The 21258-nt window shown below is 46.6% G+C and overlaps 1 long non-coding RNA gene across 5 annotated transcripts in view; it reads right to left on the bottom strand.

Moving 5' to 3' along the window:
- Positions 1 to 21258, bottom strand: part of LOC140601362 (uncharacterized) — a 30409-nt gene that overhangs the window by 4074 nt on the left and 5077 nt on the right. For 2 of the 5 annotated variants that reach the window (XR_012004375.1, XR_012004377.1), the window contains exons 3-7: positions 13901 to 14342; positions 10722 to 10960; positions 10181 to 10300; positions 7076 to 7268; positions 3487 to 6421 (exon numbers count right to left, since the gene is read on the bottom strand). This is a non-coding gene — a long non-coding RNA (uncharacterized lncRNA). Of the gene's footprint in view, positions 1 to 2364; positions 2408 to 3486; positions 6422 to 7075; positions 7269 to 10180; positions 10301 to 10721; positions 10961 to 13900; positions 14343 to 19681; positions 19756 to 21258 lie in introns of those variants that run through there. The other 3 variants (XR_012004378.1, XR_012004376.1, XR_012004374.1) reach the window with 3 other exon arrangements.

Below are 21258 nucleotides of genomic sequence, written 5' to 3'. Positions count from 1 at the left end.
TATTGAGTATTTTTCTTCCCCTGTCAAGAAGATCAGAGGAGCTGAGACGAGAAAAGAAAAGGAGCCAAAAGCACCTTGTTGCCTCCTCCTGCAGGATTTGTGTTGCTTTTCCCCTCCTCTCTTGAGCTCTAAGTAAACAGACTCCCCAGCCGGGGAAGGCCCCAGGCCCAACTCAGGCAGGCCATAAATAAGAGCCCTTCAGCCTTTGGCTCTCGGTGAGCAGAGAGGGCACTTGTGAGCGGAACATTTGATAGCGGGGGAGCAGCGGGGGGAGGGCGCTCGTGTTAATTGAATCCCAATTTCCTTCTCCCAGGCCTGCTCTTATCTTTTTAATTATACAAGGCCTTTAATCTTCCTGAGGACTTGTCTCTGTCATTAATGCGTGATCCCTATTAGAGATAGGGGTCTGCTGGGGTAATGGGAGCCGCCAGCGGAGGCCTTTGGAAAATTTTTTGCTTTTGAAAACACTTAAGAGTTATCCAGGGCAAATCCAGGTTGAGGCCGGGAGACCCTCTGGGATCCTCTCAGCCCTCAGATGGTGTTCTTTGGGCTGTCTGTACTTGGGGGGGGGGTGGACCCTGAGATGAGCGACAGGAGCCTCTGCCAGCCAGCACCTGTTGTCGCAGCCCTAGGAGCTGAGGGGCAGATGAGCTGCTTGCATAATCACCACGCCAGGTAATTTTCACTCAGGTAAAATCAGTTCAGCTATGCTCACAGGATGCTGGGCACCAGCATAGGAGCCCAGAAGGAACGGGATATTCTGTATCACCTAAATGTTGGTGGATAGCTTCAGCGCTTGTGAATAGAGATATGTTCTCACGGACTTTCTCCTTAACATCACAGAGACGAGTTACCTCCAGGTGACAGTGGCGTGGGACACTCCAGGGTTAAGGTTTCTCTTCAACCTCTGCCCTCACAGTTGCCCTGTCAAATGGCTAATGAGTTGTAAACCAATACTTAGGGGTGCAAAGGACATGTCCTATGTGAAGGGAGCTGGCTCATTTTAAACATTCAACAAAGGTTTGCTAAATAACTTTTTAAACAAGGGCTCTGAAAGCCATTCAACTTAAAATGTGAATCCACAGAGTATTAATCTAGCAATTAAAGTTCCTCCTTTATGGATTTAAATCTTACTGAAATTCATTTCTCTGAGCTGCATAGCCTTCAGGGTTCTGCAGCAGGCAGTCTGATATGTCACCTGCCACAGCAGCCCGACTGTCCAGGAAAGGGGATTGAGGCCAAGTCCCCACAGGGAGCCTAGTGCTCAACTGGGAAACAAGGTATATTTTGTTAGTTTTAAGCATATTGCAAGTATTTATAAACGTATATATGTATAGTTATAAGGCAATATATAGTATATATTTATACACTATGTATTGTGTATATATGCACACCTAACACAACTACCCACATATACATACATGTATATATGATTCTGTATATTTATATTATATGTGTGTTCATATACGTGTGTGTATGTATATATATATATATATAGAGAGAGAGAGAGAGGGAGAGAGAGAGTTACCTTCTGAGAAGTCACTTGTGATTTTAATTCTATCTGTATATCTATCTATCTATCTATCTATCTATCTATCTATCTACCTACCTACCTATCCGCCTACCTACCTACCTATTTACTTATCCACACAGATGACTTTTCTGAAGAGAGAAGTCCGCACAAAGAGCATCATCAGCCAACTACAGATCCTGAGTGTGCATTCATGAGCTTCTGTACTGAGCCCCATGTCTCAGCAGCTCACACCACCACCTTAGGGGACTTGGAGGTGACCTGGCTATTAGTGATGAAGGCCACGTAACTACAAGAATCAAGAAGCAGGATTTCAAACCATGTCATCCATAGAACGTGGCCTTCTACCCCCGAGGTCCACAACCAAAACTTTCCTCTTTGCTTGAAACCACAGTTTGCTCCTGAAAGTGGGTAGTTCTAGCCATAGGCTCCCATGAAACTTAATGAACCTGGACATGGTCCAGAGAAGAGGAATTAAAACACTCTAGGGGAAGGAAAGGCTTCTGTTTAAGGACAGACTTAAAAATATAACAAAACAAACCCAGAGTAAAGTCTGGAAGGAGGAAGGATGAGCAGAGACACTGTGGAAGTCTATGGGATAGTGGAGGGAGGAGGCAGCTGTGCCTGCCAAGGGGCACTCACTGAAGCTTAGAAGCAGCAGCTTTAGGACAATGACAAGAAAGTTCTATTTAACACGTTCCATAAGTTTGCTGCCTGCTGTGTGATCCCAGTAGGTGGCAAAGGCTGAGAATATAAATAGATTCCTGGCCTATGGATGTTTTGCTGTGAGCTCCCTACAGAATCCCTGGTTTCTCATTGTCTAATTCAACCTACCTCAGTTTCTAATGCTCTAGACCATGAGTTGGCAAACTTTTCCTGTAAGAAAGCAGATAGTAAATATTTTTGGTTTTGTGGACAACTCTGTCACAATTATTCAACTTTGCCATTGTAGTTCAAAAGCAGCTGTAGATAACACATACAAATGGGCATGGCTATGTTCTAATAAAGAGAGGCAGGAGAAAGGCAGAAGGCTGAATTTGACCAGCAAACTGTAGTTTGCTAACCCTTGGTCCAGATCAATTCATTGTTAAGTTGAATTACACAATTTAAAACTGGGAGGTGTCTTGGTGATCACATCCTCATCCTACAAAGCAGGAAGGGAGACATCCGGAGGTGTCAAATGAACTTCCCAAGGCCATCCAAAGTGGGCTGATCCCGTTGTTCGGCTGTTCTAGGGAGAACACTTCCAACCTCTGGAGGTACTCTGATGGAGATTGGCAAAGGCGTAGTCTCCTGCTAGAGGAAACGGTCCAACTTCACATTTCTGATTCATATAAATATGTACTGATGGTCAAAGACTGCCTTTTCTTAGAAAATGTTTCAGGTATAGAAGGATTTGGAAATATAACTTACTTTAAGAAAATTAAAGACTACTTTTAAATTTCCAGAAATCAGAAAACAAGAAATGTACCACTCTGTCTATCCTTCCTTCCCACGCCCAGTTCTGAGATGGGAGAACATTTTATTTCTTGACAGACTATGCAAGTGACATTGACTCTCAAAGTTGAATCTCTTGACAGATTGGTGTCTCAGAGATTGTACCTCTATCTCACTTAGGTCAATAGAGGTGCTCCCGGTGGGGCCTGGGCCCTGAGAGCACTCACCTATTACATTCAGGCAAGACTTTCCTGAAAATAATCCCTGTTCCATGCTTTGATGTCCAGAGCCAGGAACTGCTTAAATTAGTTGACACTCAGAGCCATTAGGGGAAAGATGTGTGTGTGTGTGTGTGTGTGTGTGTGTGCTTGTGTTCACGTGAATAGCTGGTGCAAGGAGGATAACTCCGGATAAATCAGGAATGCATCAGTGCTCAAAAAAGTCTAAGAACTACTAAATTTGTGGCTTTGTGTGTGTGTGAGACCCATTGAAGTTCCTTCAGGAAAATAAGTACTCACTTGCTCAAGTAACCTGTAAGTCCGAGGTCTTATTGCTGGAAGATGGGCATATGACTGTTCCAGGCTTGATGTCTGGACCTCTTGATGGTACCGCAGTTCATCATGGGCCTCTCAGCCTCTTGGCAGGCTCAGAATTGCCCTCTGGGAAAGGGAGCTGGGTTAGACACTCTTTAACACCTTAACAAAATGTCTGCAGCTGAGCAAAATGGCAGAAGTGAGAGGATATTTTATAGTTAGATGGCTGATTCACCTCTGAGGTTAGCATCATGCTTCAGGGATAGGAAGGATCTCTGTTCTACAGATTTAGAAAAGGAATCTATCAGCAGGATTTTTGGTCCACATAATAAGCGTTCCCCTAGAATGTTTGACGATGGGGGGACACTGGAATCTCAGAAACACAGCTGTGTTCTAGCCACTCCCTGAGCACCTCCTCTCCTGGAGAGGTCTCCACACTAATTCTTCATAAACCTGTCAGGAGACAAAACTTAGTTTGTCAGGAGACAAGTCTTTGTAACAGATTGCAAGGTTTCCTACTTGTTTCTTGATCCCAAGAAGTGAGGCAGGCTGGATAGTTGAATAGGTGCCTAAAGTGGGCCTGGTTCCTGCAAAGGGAGAAGGCTCTTTCAAACACGGGGTGAAGACACAGAGAGTCCTGAATTCAGATCCCAGCTCCAACTCTTATTAACCTTAGGCCATTCGAGAGTTAGAGGTGGGAAGTCCTCTATTCAGATCCCAGCTCTGACTCTTACCAGCCTTAGGTCATTATAGGAGTTATCTTGTCTTCAAGTCTCAGAGTTGGAGCATACAGACTGAACTAGACTTTGGTGAATATTACTTCCCCTTCTTTCTATTGGTTCTCACATGTAGTGGTCCCACCCAATGCAGGCTGGACACTCAGGGGCAGGGGGCCTCCGCCTCACTGGGAAGCTGTCACTGAGCAGATTCACCTGCAGGTTCATCCCAGAGTCTATCAGCTATCCCGCACACAACCGTTCTTCAAATATTCTTAATGTGTGTTTCCTGATTATAAAGAGGATAACCTACACATTGCAGGAAATTTGGAAAACATGCAAAATGAATGTAAAATAAATCACTGATAAATTTAACATGCAGTGATGAGCCCTGTTAGCATTTTGGTTGCATTTCTTCCTATTGTGCACGTGTGGCCATGTATGTTTTATAAAATTAGAAACCTACTGATGATAAGGTATTGAACCCAGATCATTCTTATTACTGATTTTGCAAACATTTCTCATATTACTAAATACTCTTTGAAGACATATTTTTTATGGTTGCCATATATTCCATAACATGGCTATATCCCAACGTGGGGAATCGTATCCTAACTTTTAGGCACTTAGGTTGTCTCTCACTTTTCCATATTGTAAATAACACATCAGTAAAAAAAAAAAAAACACTGTAGGAATATTACTTCTTTGAGATAAATTCCCAGCAATACAAGTCCTGGACCAAATTCAGTGTGAGGAATTTTAAAGGCCTTGATATAGAGGAAAATGGAAAAGGCTGCATCAATTTCTATCGGTATGTGTGTTTCTCAGCATGTCCATGTAACCCCCAGATTCTCATATACAATCCCTCAAATATTGGAAGGTTGCTCTCAAATCTGCATTCCGGCATTCTCCTTTTGGCTGAACAGCCATTTCCTTAAAATTCTTCAAAGGCTCCTTTCCAAGCTCCTCACCATAGCATTCCACTGATTTAAGAATATTCTAATTTGTAATTATGGTCTTAAAAATGTGCTACCTAAAACAGAACACAATACACCAATTATGGTGTGACCCATTCCTGCCTTTTTTTTTTTTTAACTTTGAATCCTATACTTGCGTTAATATAATCTAAGATTGCAGTAGTTATCTGTTTTTGTGTTTGTTTTAGCTGTCTATTGGCTCATTTAAGTTCGTGGCATACTGACACTCTGAGGTCTCAATAATCTGGTTAGTTGGGATCTCTTCCAATTGATATTTGTTCAGTTGATTTTTTGAACCCAAATCCAACACTTATATTTGATCGACAGTAGTTCAGTGCCCCAGCTTAAGTTCTAGTGATGCCCACAGAAAATAGGTCCTTGGTGCCTCGGGTGTGTTTCCATACCATATTGCCCAGTGGCCTCAGTCTGGGGCTTCTGTCCGGACTGTCCCTATGCAGAGGTCAGGAGAAGGTCGTGGGGTTGTTGGAGCCTGGGCTGCCTGGCGCCTTCCTGGCCGGCAGTCCACTTATGAGTGTTCTCAGGAGTAACTGGGATCTTGCCTTGAAATAACTCTGGAGGAGAGTGTGGCTGGCCTCTCTGAGAAGGGCTCTTGAGTGACGCCGGGACAATTCTACTAGCAGGGGAGGGGTCTCCTCAGAGGCCAAGGGGCTCTGCAAGCCCTGTACTCACCTGGAGGGGCACCTCTGGCTTGACCCAGGGGCAGGCCCTGGGACTCTGCCAGAATCCTGGCCTGCTTTGCTCTTTCCAGAGTCTTTCCCAACACCAATAGGGTGTAATTCCTTTGTGAAGCCGGCACTTCACTCAGTTTATAGGTGAGTCTGAGGTCTGCCCTGCCTCCCAGCTTTGACCTGAGCCCCCAAGGCCTTGGCGCACTGGTGTCTGGGCATCCTGGTTCCATTACAGCTCCCCCCCGCTCCCTGCCACAGCAGCCTCCTGTGGGCCACCCCCCAGGCTTCAGCATGTGCCCTGGGACATGGTCGGTATGGCCCCTCGGACTCATCTCATGGGAAGAGGCATGGCTTGGGAGCCCAGGGCAAGGCCTTTGGGAGTCACGGGGCCTCAGGCAGGGACCTTAGCTGTCCCAGGGACTAAAGTGATGCTGCTCTTGAGCAAACTATGTTCAATCAGCCACTTAGCCCCTGTCGGTCGCTATGCTTCTGTGCGTGGAGAGGCACTAGGGTGGATGGCTGGAAGGAGCAGCTGACCCTGTGTAAACAGAAAACCAAAATGAGAAGAGTTCGGGTCCACATCTGAGGCACTCTGCTGTACTTGTGGGGAAGAAACTCCCAGAACATGGAAACAGTGGAGATGGTGATATGGGGAAGGATCTTGACGGGGGGTCAGGGAGCTTGAGCTCTCATTCTGGGATCTGGCTAGTGAGCATACTGCCCATGGGCCCCATTTTGGCGCCAGGTCCTCTGAAGACAAATATCATCTCTCCCCAGCACTTGTGAACTTCTGTGCTCTGCACTACCGCCACCTGCCTACTGTGCCCTCCTTGGGGAGCGCAAGTCTCTCATCCCTAGAGCTCCCCTCCCTCCCAGGCTTCACTCTGGCATCCACTCAGTGTTTGGTTACTACGAGTAGGGATAATGCAACTTTTATTTAATTCAGATCGGTTCGATTCCACCCCATTCAACTCTCTCCCATCAATGACACTCTTTTATTGCCACCATAATTTGCTGTTTTGAAGGAGATAAAGCAGAAAATATGAACATACGTTAAAAATAACCCCCCTGCCTTATACTTCCTATTTTCAAAATGCTTTCCCATAAAGTATTTCATTATAGACTCAAGCAGCTGGCGTCATGAAATACGGTGTCAGATGTAGAATCCAATGAAAAACAAATGAAAAGGAACCTGAGAGCAGAAGGAAGGAGAGCGCAGCTCCATCAGGCCACTGCCCCATCCTGCCAGGGCCTCAATGAGAACTTGGCACTGGCCCCTGGTCATGGCGAGGTCAAGTGTCTGGAAACTTCTCTTTCTTCTTCTGAAATGCTCCATTATTTTTAGGACATTTCTTGCCATTTATGTCCTTCTTCGGAGCCAAATCCTAAGATTTTGGAAATGGTGAAGGAACCAGTAGTCATCATGGAGGCCAGTGGTTCTCAAAGTGTGGCACTGGTTGAGTGGCATCAGACCCTCAGGGAACCCGTTAGAAATGCAGACTCAGGCTCAGCCTTCACCGGCTGATTCCCAGACTCTGTGTGTGTGTGTGTGTGTGTGTGTGTGTGTGTGTGTGTGTGTGCATATGTGTGTGTAGCCATCTGTGTTTCAACAAGCCCTCTGAGTGACAGTTGCAAGGTAGAAGAAGCTGATCTGGGCCAACTTCTAAATTTCAAACTAAAGCCCTGTGAACAGAAAGTCCGACTCCTTGTCTTGAAGGCGGTCAGCTGGGGAGCCCAAACGAGAATCCACTTCCCAGGCACAGTGCTGCACATCTTCTCCTGCCTCCCTCTCCCTCTGCTGACCTCTGGGTCACCCCCTTCATGAGCATTTTTGCCAGCCTGTTTCTCACTCTGCCTCAGAGTGCACAGAAGAGGAGCCAGGCCAGCAGCCAGGAGCCCCCAGGACAGCAGGCGTCTGTGCTTCCAACCTGGCTCTTGGCCCGCAACTCAACTCTCCTGGACAGCATGGCTCTGGAGTTTCCAGGCTCTGAGGACACCTGATTTCTGACACTCAGAATATATCCTCTTACCTGCCCTGTCCCTCTTTTGATCTTTTTTCTTCAGGATAAATCTTTGGGTCTGAACCAGACCAGAGTCCCTTGCACTCTTCTGGGAGGCTCCCGGCTATCGCTGGCATGTGACCCAGGGTTATAGGAGCTGTGTGGGTAGGTCTCCCCTCTTCCATTCCTGCCCAGATATAGAGTCCATAAGATGGCAGAGATGTGGGCACATTGGCCCTGGACACCAGCATTCTTGGGGTGGTTTTGAAAATGATACAAAATATTTATTACATATCAACACAGGGCCTGACACTAGGCCTTGCTGCCCCTCCAGAGTCAGAGTCTCCTGGTCAGAGTCAACAGGCCTACACTGAGGTCCTGCACTGTGCCCTGCATCTCTCTTAGCCTCGCCCTTCCCCTTTCTTTATCCCCTCTGCCCCCACCCCCATTGCTCTGCAGCTGTGCCTTGATGGCCCATGACTTCTCCCTGATGACACTTAGGAAGGTACTCATCCCAGGGTGCTTGACTTGCCAGAACAAAGGAGGCAAGGTCACCTGGGGAAAAGGAAGACTGGGATAGAATCAGGCATTCCAGAAGACAGGGGGAGATTTTAGGTACCTCTGGTGGAGGATGTGCTCAAATGGACCTGAGATGATTAAGACATTGCCCAGCTCAGGACAGAGACACAAAAGCCATGATGGGGTCCTTCGGCATGACCCAGAGTTTTGCCAGATGGATTTGTTGTATTTCTGCAAGGCAGAGGCTCCAACAGGTCAGTGAAGATGGCAGTGGGGCTGACCTGGGTCTTAGGATATGACTCAGGCCCGGAGTGCTGTGTGATGGGAGGCCCAGAGCAGCCAGGGGACCCGGGGAGGGTGGAGAAGCTGTGGGTTGCTGTCAGTGAGCAGGAGAGGAGGAAGGTGAGGTAGCGAGAGTGGGGTGTGATAGGCTTCCAGTGTGAGGATGCTGGACAGTTGTCATCCCAGGGACCACGTTGGTCAGAAACAAGAAATGCATCAGTAATGTGCATGGAACCCATGGCCTGCGATAACTTCTCGATGTGAATTTCCTCATGTAGACTTCACAGCCATGTATGCAGCACCAGCTATGTGCCAGGTACCACCCAAGGTCCTTCTACATTCCCACTGGCATTCGGCTCATCTCACCCACCCTGGGAGACAGATGTGGCTATCAAGGAACAGAAACACCTCGTGACTTGCCAGGCACCCACAGCTAGCAGGGAACTGAGCTGTTTTTAGATTCTGGGTCTTCCCACTGAAAAGTCCCAGCTCCTTGGCAGGGTCTCACCTGGTTCTTCTGCTCAAAAAAGCTAATGAGAGTCACAGAACAGGATGCCACATGGGACCCAAACTTCTGGTTCCCCTGATGCCCATGCAGGAGGAGGAGAGGGAAGCAAAGAACTGATACTTGTCCTGGGGCATACCAGGCAGCACTCCTCCCTGTTTTCTCACACCCTCTCACCCCCTGGTGTCACCTGGGGCTCCAAGATTTGTGCTCAGAAGCCATGGAGCTGCTGCTTATTGGCTAGATGTGTCCAGATGATCCTGGTATGTATCTGTGCTGAAGAGTGTGTGTGGAAGGGAAGTCTCAAGCTGCCATGAGGACCAAAGGAGAGAGTGGTTGCTGGAGGGTGTGGCCAAGCTCAAGTCTAATGATGGTGACTTCTGTTTGTTCATTGGTCAGGTATCTATGAGGCACTTGTCATGCCATAGTATGGGTACTGGAGTCAGAGCAAAGACAAAGCAGAGGCAAGCTCCAGTGACATTACAATAACCAAAGGGTGGCAAGTGCCACAGCTCATGGCTTCTTACAGACATTTGTTACTCTAGGGGTCACCCCTCCTCTTAGTCCTAAGGCAGTTCCTGACCTTTGGCTCTTGAGTAAACTGCTCAGTGAATACTGCCTCGATGCTCTGATTGAGCAATTTCACCTGGGATAAAACAAAGGCCTATAGATGGGGGTCCCAGAGAGGTGGTCTTTTTTGGAAGCTCAGGCCTCCTCAGATGGTCCTGGAGGTAAGATTGGGGCCTCCCTGCCTTTACTGTTGAAACCCATAGACTTTGGACTCCTTCTAGAAGAAAGCTTACATCTGCCCCCTGTCCCCATGTAATAAGACTTCACATGAATTAAATGACCCCAGGAGTATAAATCCAGCAGGAGGAAGTGGTTAAATCTCACACGAGTTGGCACTTCTGAGGCAAATAGAAGAGAGAGACCTTGGCGGACGCACTCCTACCTAGTTCTATGTAATGATTCGGAGTGTTTTAATATTTACCTAGCTATTAGGCTCAGCTGGTTCTTGGTTTGGCTCTCCTTTATCCTCTGATTTCCCAAGCAGAGTGTCCATCCTAGTCCCAGCTCATCCTCCTCAGGACGCCTGGATCACTCCTGGGGTCTTGGGCAGAAAAGGAGCAGAACTTGAATGAAAGGATCTGCATGTGCTGACCCATGTGACCTTGAGCAAGACATTTTGCTTCCTGAGCCCGAGTTTATTCAACCGGGAAACGGAAATAAAAATATTCACTGAGTCTGTGTCGGGACCAAATTAACACCCTCACCCACCCTCCTAAGTGAGAGAGCACCTACAGTGTGTGACGGGGCATGGGAAGCTCTTTCTGTGCATGATCTCATTTATTCCTCACCACCATTCGCAGACAGACGCTAGCTAGTGGTGCTTTTACTTTACAAGTGAGGAAATGAATTGCAAAATGCTTAAATAACTTGCCCAAAGCCACGCAGCTGGAAGTGAAGGGGCAGAAAATTGAACATACGCCAGGCTAACTTTCAACCCTGAACTCGAATCCCTGCAGCTTTACCTCAAAAGCAGATCTCTGCTGACTCCCAGTTGCCCCTGAACCTTCTCTTTTTCTCTCACTTGCTGTCTTCTGCCTTCCATCTGACCGACTGCATTCTGCTCCAGTTAATATTTCCATGGATGCAGAGGAGCAGGGAGGCGTCTCTTCCAGGCGCAGATGCTAACCCTTTCTCAGCAAACTGCTTTCATCTCCTGTGTGCCTCCAGACATCCCTGGGCCTGTGTGCGACGTGGCCAGTACCTGGCATTTGGGGTATCAAATAGCTAGTGAGGGTCATGGCTGGGCCTGAGAACAGGAGACAGTGGCTCATGAAATGAACTCAATTTGTGCACTTTCCCAGGGCACGGGGGAGGAAATGACAGTGACTTGTTGCTTGGGAAATGCTGATGGGTGGCCTGGTATCTTGGGAATGTGCTCAGATGATCAGGGGCTGTTTTTGCAGCCTCTCCCTCTCCTCCCCATTCCTGGGATGGTACTTTGGACTCCTCACCACCATTCCCAGGCACAAAAAAGAAATCTGAGTCTGCTGTTTTCCAGTGTTCTCAGTGCTAATTTCATAACAACCAAGCTCTATCTATGTATCTGTATGTGCCCAGTCCAATGCAAGATATCTAATTTATCCTCTAATTTATCCTCTGCAATTCCATGTGGTTATTAAGTGAGGAAGCCAAATCAGAGAGGTGAAGAAACTTCCCTAGGATCATACAGGTAGAAATCATGAAACCAGGACCCAGACACAGGGTCTGAATTCCTCAATCACTATCTGATATTCTTTGGATTCAGAGTCACCTCAGGCATTTCCCCACCACAGAGTGTGCCACCCTCATGGGCCTGGCCTTGCTTCTTTTGCATTGAACTTGGCTCTCTGTATGGTTCCACCACTTGGGTGGTCTAGAGGGGGCCAAGTTGGCCCCCTCTTTGCTCATGTGCCCATAAATTGCCATGGTGGTTATACGGAAGCACTCATCTCACGGAGGCAAAGGTGAGGACAAATCAAAGGCATGTGATAAAATATACCTGCAACCCACTAGGCATTTATTCCGCTCCAACTATTTCCTGGTGCTACATACTCGAGTGGAAGGGACTCAGGTATAGATGCTGACCTTCAAGGATCGTAGAGTCAAAGGAACTAATAACGGGAACTTAGTAGCTCAAACCCAAGGCAGGATATTCTGAATGCAAGTAAAATCCTTTGGAGAGGAGAAGAGTTGAGGATTCCAACAGTGGGAAATATTTGGAGGACGTAGTTTGAGCCAGCACTCTGAAGGCCTTTGAGTCATATGGAAAGATGGTAGGCCATTCCAGGCAGTCAGACTAAGAGACTGGGTACACACAGAAGTGGGGATGCCAGGAGTGAACAAGTGGTATGTGTGCAGGCCCAGCAAGTCTGTCTTTCTGACTGTGTGCTGAGTAGGATAAAGTGGTGGCCAGTCTATGAAGGTTTTCTAGCTGTGATGAAGACGTCCACATGTACTCTCTATGCAAGGAGAAGCTCCTGCTGACTTCGAACAAGGCAGTGACATGATAGCCCCTCCTTGGGGAAGACCTTTGTAGGGTTAATCTAGAGGGTCTGGGTGAGCCTGGAGCCTGGGTGGTGGGGGCAGGTGATGGTAGTATTGCAATAACCCAGGCAAGAGGCAGTGAGGGCCTGAGCCAGGGCAGTCACAGAGGGGGTGCAGGGGAAATGAGAATGCACAAAGCTTGGGCAGGGAAAAGGAAGGAAGGGATTTCTCTGACCATGGTATATTTACCCACTACCCCTGTTGCTCACACTCTGCTTCCCTGGAAGCCTCAAGGGAGCCTGGGAGGAGAGCTGTTGCTACTTCTCTGTGTTTGCTGGGCTTGTGACTGTGCTCAGAGCCATAGGGTCCCCTCCTTCCTCTGCTTTACTGCATTTGGATGATTTTCTTTATAATGATTGTCATAGTCATAACTATAATAATTATAGAGGCAATAATAAGATTCTGAATGGATGGAGAGCCTTTCTTCTAAGGATGCTAATGTGTGTGAGGTGAGGGCAGAAGGGGTCCTACCAGGAATATGATCAGATCCAATTTGGTAGAAAACAACTCCAAGCAGTGTGGAGAAGACCTAGCCACAGGGGAAGTGTTTCTGACCTCTATTCTTGAATAACAGGCCTCCCCTCTTAGTAAGGGCACAATCTGCCCCCGCTCCCTGGTAGGCACCTCCTGGATGCGGATTTGCTGGCAGTGGTGGAGAAGCTTGATTTAGAACTTCATTTCTCCTCCTCACCTCGGACAAGCCTTCCTTGGGATCGTTGGTATACAGTGACCCCTTCATCCTTACTTTAGCTTTTTAAATTAAATTAAATTAAATTAAATTAAATTAAATTAAATTAAATTAAATTAAATTAATTTATTTGGCAGACATAGAACACAAATAGGCAGAGCAGCAGGCAGGGGGAGAGAGGGAAGCAGACTCCCGGTTGAGCAAGGAGCCCAGTGTGGGCCTCCATCCCAGGACCCCAGGATCATGACCCGAGCCCAAGACAGATGCTTAACTGACTGAGCCACCCAGGCACCCCCTACTTTAGCCTTTTTTATTGTTTGGCCATACAATTAGCTTTTAATAATATGTCATGGCATTTTATGAATTACAAAGCCTGTTTGAATTCATGATCTCATTTAATCCTTGCAGTCACAGGGACTAGCATTATTTTATTGTTCCCACTTTACAAATGCATTCATTCTTTCAAAGAGCAGGTATGGAGCACCAGTCATGTGTGGGGCCCCATGCCAGGTGCTGAAAGCAGATACTTCGAGATTAAATGACGGACAGAGACCCAAACAGATTTGAACCCAGGTCATCTTTCTCCAAGCCCTGTCTTCTTTCCCCCTTTCGTGCCACTGTCTTAATTTTTAGCTGTGTATATTCCCAAAGTTTAGCACTTTATCTCTGCATGTTTCATGTATTCATTTTGTCTTTCCAAATATGTGGGAATGTTTTACCGAAAAATAAAGGAACTCACAGTTGGAAATAATAATAATAATTATTAAAGCCTATTTGTGGTAAGCCTATTTGTGCAAATTTGTATCCCCAATTATGCTTAGCAACATGGTTAGGCAGATAGGAGTTGCTCAGTAAATATGAGTAAACTAGAAGGTCCTACAGCTCCAACCTTAGCTCACTTCCACCTCAAACACTGGTCTCTATCCTCACCTCAAAAAGTCTTCCCCGTAGTTTGTTTCTGAAGCATTTGGAACCTTTCCTTTTAAATTATTTTGCAGCCAGTTTTCAAATGATGTCATATATTTTGGAGGAATATTAATATGTCCATTATAAAGATAGGACAATTGAGGCTAAGCAAGGACAGTTTAAAGTCCTAAAGTCCTTTTCAATGATTTGACAGCTGGTCTTCACTCCCTATACGTTCTTTAGACAGATAGAGGAGGTTGGAAATCTAGACGCGCCTCACTGGCTGACAATTTCTACAGATGCTGTGGTCTCCCGGGGTGAAGTAGAACCTTCAGATGACCGGGCACTTGCTGCCACCATGCGGTAGAACTTGAGGTCTGCTGCTCTTCCTCCATCTGCTCCTGGCGGGCGCTTCTTTCCCTTTCCCGTTTTGCTGAGTGTGCCTTGTGCTCTCAGGCACTAACTGCTGGGGGATATTGAGGGGAAAGAAAAGAAAGAATTATTGTCTTGTCAGGACTTACGTTCTGGGGTATGTGTTGTGTCTGAGGGAAGATGGGCATTAAATACATAATAAACCAAGATAATGTTAGATAGTGCTCAGTGCTATGCTTTAAAACAAGACAATGTGATGGAGTGACTGCAGAGCGGACCTACTTCAGTTAGGAAGGCCAGAGAAGGCCCTTCTGAAGAAGGGATGTTTATTCCAAGAACTGAATGCTGAGCAGGAGTCAGGCATGTGAAGAGATGTTCTCAGAAAGAGAGAGCAGGATGAAGCCAGTGGGGCTGGCTCCCAAGTGTGCAAGAGAGTGCTCCCAGATGGAGGGTGGAGAGGCAGGCAGGAGTCACATCTCACACAGCCTTCCAAACCATTCTATGTGCTATGGGAACCACCAGAAGGTTTTTAGAAAAGGGATAACATAGTCTGCAATGCCATGTGAGGATCTTCTTGTCTGTGTCTGAACTTGCCATTAAATGGAACTAGCAGGTACAAAGGGCCACACTTGGAGTGTCTCCAGAAATTGTGAACACACCTATGTTATGTGGCTGCACCTTTGCGATGTCTGGGGAATTTTACAAACTCCTGATGCCTGGGTACAGCCCAGGGGCAATTCAATCAGAGGAGCTGCAGATGGGCCCAGGCTGGGTTTTTCCATCCAGTCCTTTCCAGGGATTCTGTGCATCATTGGAGTTGAGACCTGCGATGTGCTGAGGAACCTCAATGGAGGAGCCCTTAAGGTGAGGGCTTGATAGGGTCTGTGGGAGTGCCGGGACTGAGGACTTGGCCCTGGGCTGACCACTACTATGGACTATGAAAAGAGAAGGAAGGGGGGAAGAAAGCAGGTGGCAGAGCCTTGGGTACTGATGAGAATGAGATGGGGTGAGTCTGGACTAGACTTGGAAAGTGATGCACATGGCTGCGTGACTGAATTTATTACGGAGGAAGAAGAAGCATAAAGCAGGCCCGGATTGGAAGGCAGTCAGAGCAGAAGCCTGGGGCTGGGGGTCCCTTGGCAGGTTTGGAGGCACACTCTGGTGGCTGCTTGTAGACCCATCTTGCCCTCACACATCCCACCCCACCCAATCTCCTAGATGCCCCTTCTTTCCTTGGAGACTTCCAGTCAGAGCAGCTGCTTCCAGAGCTGAACCTGGGGACAAGGCTCCTGCATTCTTGGCAGCTGGCCTCACCCAGGGAATGCTCTCTCAGGCACCAGGCTCTATGGATGGATCATCAGTGCTCTTTTGGTTGCAAGTGACAGCAAACTCAACCCAGAACTACTCAAGTAAAGTGGGAATTTATAGGTTCAGGGGGCAGAGAATTTAAGGGTATTACTTCAAATGTGGCTTGATCCCAGAACCAATCAATGGCCAGGGAAGTGAAAGGCTCTGATTGATCTGCTGTGGGTCATGGTCCCATTCTGGGAACAGGGGCTGGACTCAGTACCATCATGTGGGGAAAAGGGCTGAGAGCCAAGAGAGAACAGGTCACTAGAATAAAACCATCAGGCGCTGTTATACCAGTCAATGGATGCCTGTGTGACCCAAACCAGCCCATGTTCCCCACAGTGATCCACATGATGTGGAAGAATGTGGAGTTTATAATCTGCCTTATCCCATTAATCAATTTGGGTAACTGTGGGAGGAGCTCGAAGATTTTGAGAAGCCCTGAGGATGTAGCCTCATATGGTTGAGGGATGGTAAAGGATACTTGTCATTGAACATTGACAGATGATTTCATTACTCTCCAGTAATAGACCAGATGTATACTGGAGAATGATGACTGGCTGTCTTGTTTGTTTTTCCTCATCTGAGCCCCAACTAGAGTAACTCCTTGGGGAAATATATGACCATCCACAGTGACAAAGAGAAGGAGAAGAAGGACTCCCCTCTCAGTGTGGTCAGGTCATTTATGGCACTTGTTATGTCAGTTGAACAGCCTAGCTGTAAATGGTTGTAGGCATATGCTGCAAACACGGGTGCTAAACCCAGCCCTGAAAGCCCAGGGACTGGACTGGGTGATAGTAGGGTGTTAAATCAGAGCTTATGAGAAGAGGGAGCAAGGCTCAGTTCAACACCAGCAACTGGACTCATCAGACAGAAAGAGTACGCTCAAGGCTACGAGCAAGGAGCAGCTGGTAGAGGTAGCAGCCCTGGAGCCCAGTCAGGCAGGGTCTGGGTTAAGGCAAGAAAACATTAAGAACATTGATGTGGGGGTGATGTTCTTCAAGGGCTCAAGCCTTCATTACTGACACATTCCTTATTCCTAGAATCCCTCCGAAATGCTCTTGGTCCTTGCCAAATTGGAAGGAAAACGCTGACATTTCTCCTGCTGTTATCTATGAATCCAGGACTGTAATCAGAGATTAAGAAAAACTTTAACACTGAGAAATTTCTGCTTGGACCTTGTGATGGCCCAATCCAGCAGTGGGATTGCATAGCTTGGGTTCTCCTGCTAAATATAATAGGAAAAAAAAAAAAAAAGGCAGGGAGAGAGGGAGGGGGAAAAAAAGAATGAAAGTGGGGGTGGGGGGAAATCAAGCAAGTGAGAAAGGAAGACAGGAGTCATAGAAGCTCTTCCAGATGCAGAAGTAGTATGAGTCACAATAGAAGAAGGTAGGAGGGCACAGCAGGAAGCCTAGAGGACCCTCCTCCCCATATCTCCCTGCTCTATTCCTGCTTAGGGTCAGCGCTCCCATCCATCCACTTGCCTGGGGAAGGAAGAGATGTACAGGGTGAGGGGCATCTTGTCCCTAGGTGGCTCAGGGCATTTGTGCTCTCACCTCTTCCTACCTAAAAGCTCTAAAGAATTCGTTTCTCAGTTCGCAAAGGATGCGTGATCCAATTAGAACCTCAGACACAAACCGGAAGTCATTAACAGCTGAATAAAGGTAACAGGGAACAGACTTACAGAATTAGGGAAAGAGACCAAGCAGAAAAGCGGATAACTTAATTTCCATAATTCAGACAGCAGTGCAATTTAACAACCATATTGACAGGCTTGAAAGTTTGTCAAGGAGAAATAACCCTCAAGTTGTAAGAGCTTCTAAAGAAAAGAAAAAGGAAATGGACAACAAAATTATTTTGCTCTTGATAGAAAAACTCAATACCTTTTCCAAGATAATCAGATTTGTAAAACCATTTGTCCTAGCCAATTTGTCACACGTAGCACAGAAGTCCGATAAAACAGAGCCACAGCAGCTGGACGGATGGATGCTAACGCTTGCCTGAAAGCCTCCTCACACCGCTCTTCCTCCTCGTCCCGTGGGTCCTCTGGGGTTGCCTTTTCCCAGTCTATTCTGACACCAGTGCCAGCTCCACCTGCCCCTTCAAAGAGAGACCTTGGTCCCAGGTGTCAGGAAGGATTTCCACAGCAGTTACAACTCCTGAGCCAACTTTGGATAGCCTGGCTCGGTGGCTCCCAAGCCTCATTGGTTATAAGTGACAACAAACCTGGGAGCTGGGCCCACCTCCAGAGATTGGATTCCTGGGGTTTCTGGTGGGACCGAGATGCTGATCTTTTCAAAGAAGCCTATAACATGATTCACATGTATATTGGGGGCTGAATGCTTTTCAGGCCCCTAGAGGAGACCTAGTCCTTTTAATTCACAATTGCAGACATTTGGAAACTTTGGTGATGTTTTCTGAGGGCTTTGTCTGAAGAGGATGGGTGAAGAGGCACTTTCTGGTATTACACCTCAAAGGGATCCCATCCTTGTGGGCCAAGGAACAGCCCCTTAACCTCCCTATTGAGAGTCTCTGCTGAGAATTCCTGCGGGCAGCACCTGGCGCAGCTGTTCATGCTGGTCGATCTGCTTGTTTGTTTCAGATGTGGGCATAGTGCAGTATTGAATTCCAGGACAAAAAAAAATATGCAGACAAACAAGGAAAATGCATACTCAATAACTCCATGGTCACAAATAAAAAGAATGAGGCACTAGACAACCATCTGGAGATGATGAATATACCAGAGATAAAACCAGTGACCATACAGGATGTAGGGAAGGCAGTAGCAAGCGTAAAATATGTAGCAATAATCCAGACTTAAAAAAAAAATCCTCCTTGGAACACCTAACCAAGTAATTAAAGTAGTTAGAAATCAACAAATCAGTCAGCCCTCACAAAAAACTAATTGTAACAGTGAAAAAAAAATCAGAAAAAAAAAAAAAAAAGGAAACTGGAAGTACTATTAACCCAAGAATGGAAACGGAGATTTGATTCTTTATTTAAAAGTATGACTAGAATAGTCTGGCTTGACCAACCAACAAAGAAGAGAAGGAATATTATGAGAATATTAACTTGTTTTAAAAAGGCTATTATCATCATTTAAAAAGGAAATTATCGTCCTGGAAGAATCATATTTTTCTCTAATGTTATATATCTGTTCACGTAACTGTAATTGCTAGGAACTACCATGCAAATGGAATTACACCGCCTGAGGAGTCAAGCTGTCAGAGGGTCTAGAACTCCAGTCGTATGGGTCATACAAGGTCCCAAGTCAGACTCCAGAAGAGCAAGTGAGACCAGTGCCTGGTGGGGTGGGGGGTGGGGGTGGGGAGGACCACCAACATCGCCACTATCCTCTCCTCAGCCACAGAGGGTGCTGCAGATCACTATCTCTCCTGTCTGCCGGCTCCAGAGCTAAGTCCCAGTACTGGCTGGGGTGGGGTGGGGGGGATGTCTCTGAAGGAGGGTGGGGCAGTGCTGACGCGGTTCTCAAGGGGCGTTTTCCATCTGTGCTCCTCTATGGGTTCCTGAGTCCTCATCCTCAGCTCCTCTCACACAGTACATCCTCCCAGACGTTCCCCCACACTGCCTCCCATCTGCCCAAATGCTGTTCCAAAACTGTCCCCTGATTCTAACCATCTGGGAACCCCGAGGCATTGTCCTTGTTCCTATTCTCCTCACATCAGCCACTCCCAACCACAACCTTGAAGTTTTCCAAACCACCCCCAAGTCTACAAGGGGTTGCTCCTTGTAGACTAAGGCTCCTTAGTCTACAAGGGGTGCTCATCCATCTGGCCTTTAATTCCCCTGACCCTTCCACACAAAGTTTATTGCCTCAGACTTTAAAAACACAAGCGACTGGTTCACTGACCCTTTATTTATTGGTCCTTCCGTGAATAGTGATTCATTCCCTAAGAATAGACATTTTCTTCTTTGATTAAATATGAGAAAAAGGAAACACCTAAAGTCTACTGTCTTGTGCATGGCCGGGACAGTAAGGATCTATGATCCTTACTTTCTGGCAGTTTCCAGTGCTGAAGAGAATGTAAAACATGTACACCAACAACGACTATGCAAATGTTCCTCAAAGGGAAGAGTAGAGCCACAGGTTCCTTGAGAGTTCTGGGAGGATATTGGCCAGAGGAATCAAAGAAGACCTAAGGAAGGATGAAGCAGTAAAGCTGGGTCTTAGAAAAATTTTAGGGTATTATTAAAAAATTTGTAGAATTTAAAGGAAAATATAAACAATTGGAATTTCAGACAGATGCACAGCCAGGAGACAGTTGTGATAACAAGGGATACACTAACTTTCCATCTATATTTTCTAAAAGTGTCATTTTTCAAATAATTTTTAAAAAGTAACATGCTGATATGAAGGTTTTTAATACTATAATAGAAAATGTTAGAGGAGACAGTATATATATATATATTATAATATAAATTATATATATATTTAAAGATTTGTTTATGTATAAGAGAGAGAGCCTATGAGCAGGAGGACGGTCAGAGGGAGAGAATCTTCAAGCAGACCCCCCACTGAGCATAGAGCCCAACTCAGGTTTCGATTTCACGATTCATGAGATCATGACCTGAGCCAAAACCAAGAGTTGGACACTTAACAGACTGAGCCACTCAGGCGCCCCAAGGAGGAGGCAATAGAAAACTAAGACTGTTTGACCTGCAGAGAATTCAGTCCAAGGACAGCACATATCTGGGCTCTCAATCCATTACCAGTTGATGGTGTGGACTTGGCCTCCTGGCATGGACTGTCTGGGGTAACTTTTCTGTTCTCAGAACCCAGTGCCAGATGAGAAGTCATGTGAGCAAACAAGTGGAAACTGAAAAAGCATGGAGTGTTTCCCAGGAATAGTGAGTAAGTAGACCACTTTCTCATTTTTTAAAATTGAGGTGTAATTGACATACAGTATTTTATTAGTTTTGAGAGTAAAATATCATGCACCCTCTACCACTTTTCCTCATTCATGTGCAGGGTCCCAGGTTTTCCCAACCAGGATCTGACTGTGGCTTGACAACCTAGTCTCAGCTGAGCATTCAATTTTTTTCAGGCTTTTAAGTTCTGAGTTTGGTTTTTGGCTTTTTTCTGCTTTCCACAAGCAGAAAAAGAAGGCTTTTTCTAAACTGCTAAGGATGGCCTCTGGCCTTCACACTTGCTTTTCAACTGTTTAACTATCCTCAGGGCCCATTAGGACCAATGCAACCTGACAGCCAGCTGCTGGCATTACTGCCTCGAATGCCCTATCCTTCCTTCCCGGATCCCTGAATCATTGCAGCCACCAGCATCTCCACCAATTGGCATATTTCCTTCACCTTCTTTTGGCAATTGAGCCTCCACAGCTACGGATGGGGATCCTGATTACCTTCTGGGTACTAAGTGACCCTGTCCTCAAGCCCTATCTTTACTACCTGCTTTCTCAGATCCTCCCTTCTATCAACTATATCCATCCATTTGGATTCTCCAGGAAGAAGGTGGTGAGATGGAGGTGAGAGGGCTAGGAAGTTCATTAGAAGGTCATACATTCTAAGGAGGAAGACGCAGAGCTGGATAGGGAGAACCCCGACAGTCTCACTCAACCCAATGGGAAAGCCCCCAGCACAGGGGAAGGGCCCCCTCACCACCACTGGGCAGAATTGGCCAGACC

The sequence above is a fragment of the Canis lupus genome, chromosome 12 (assembly GCF_048164855.1).
Source record: "Canis lupus baileyi chromosome 12, mCanLup2.hap1, whole genome shotgun sequence".
Classification (NCBI taxonomy): Eukaryota; Metazoa; Chordata; class Mammalia; order Carnivora; family Canidae; genus Canis; species Canis lupus.
Note: the sequence above shows the minus strand (reverse complement) of the source record. Positions and strands in the feature narration are given on the sequence as shown.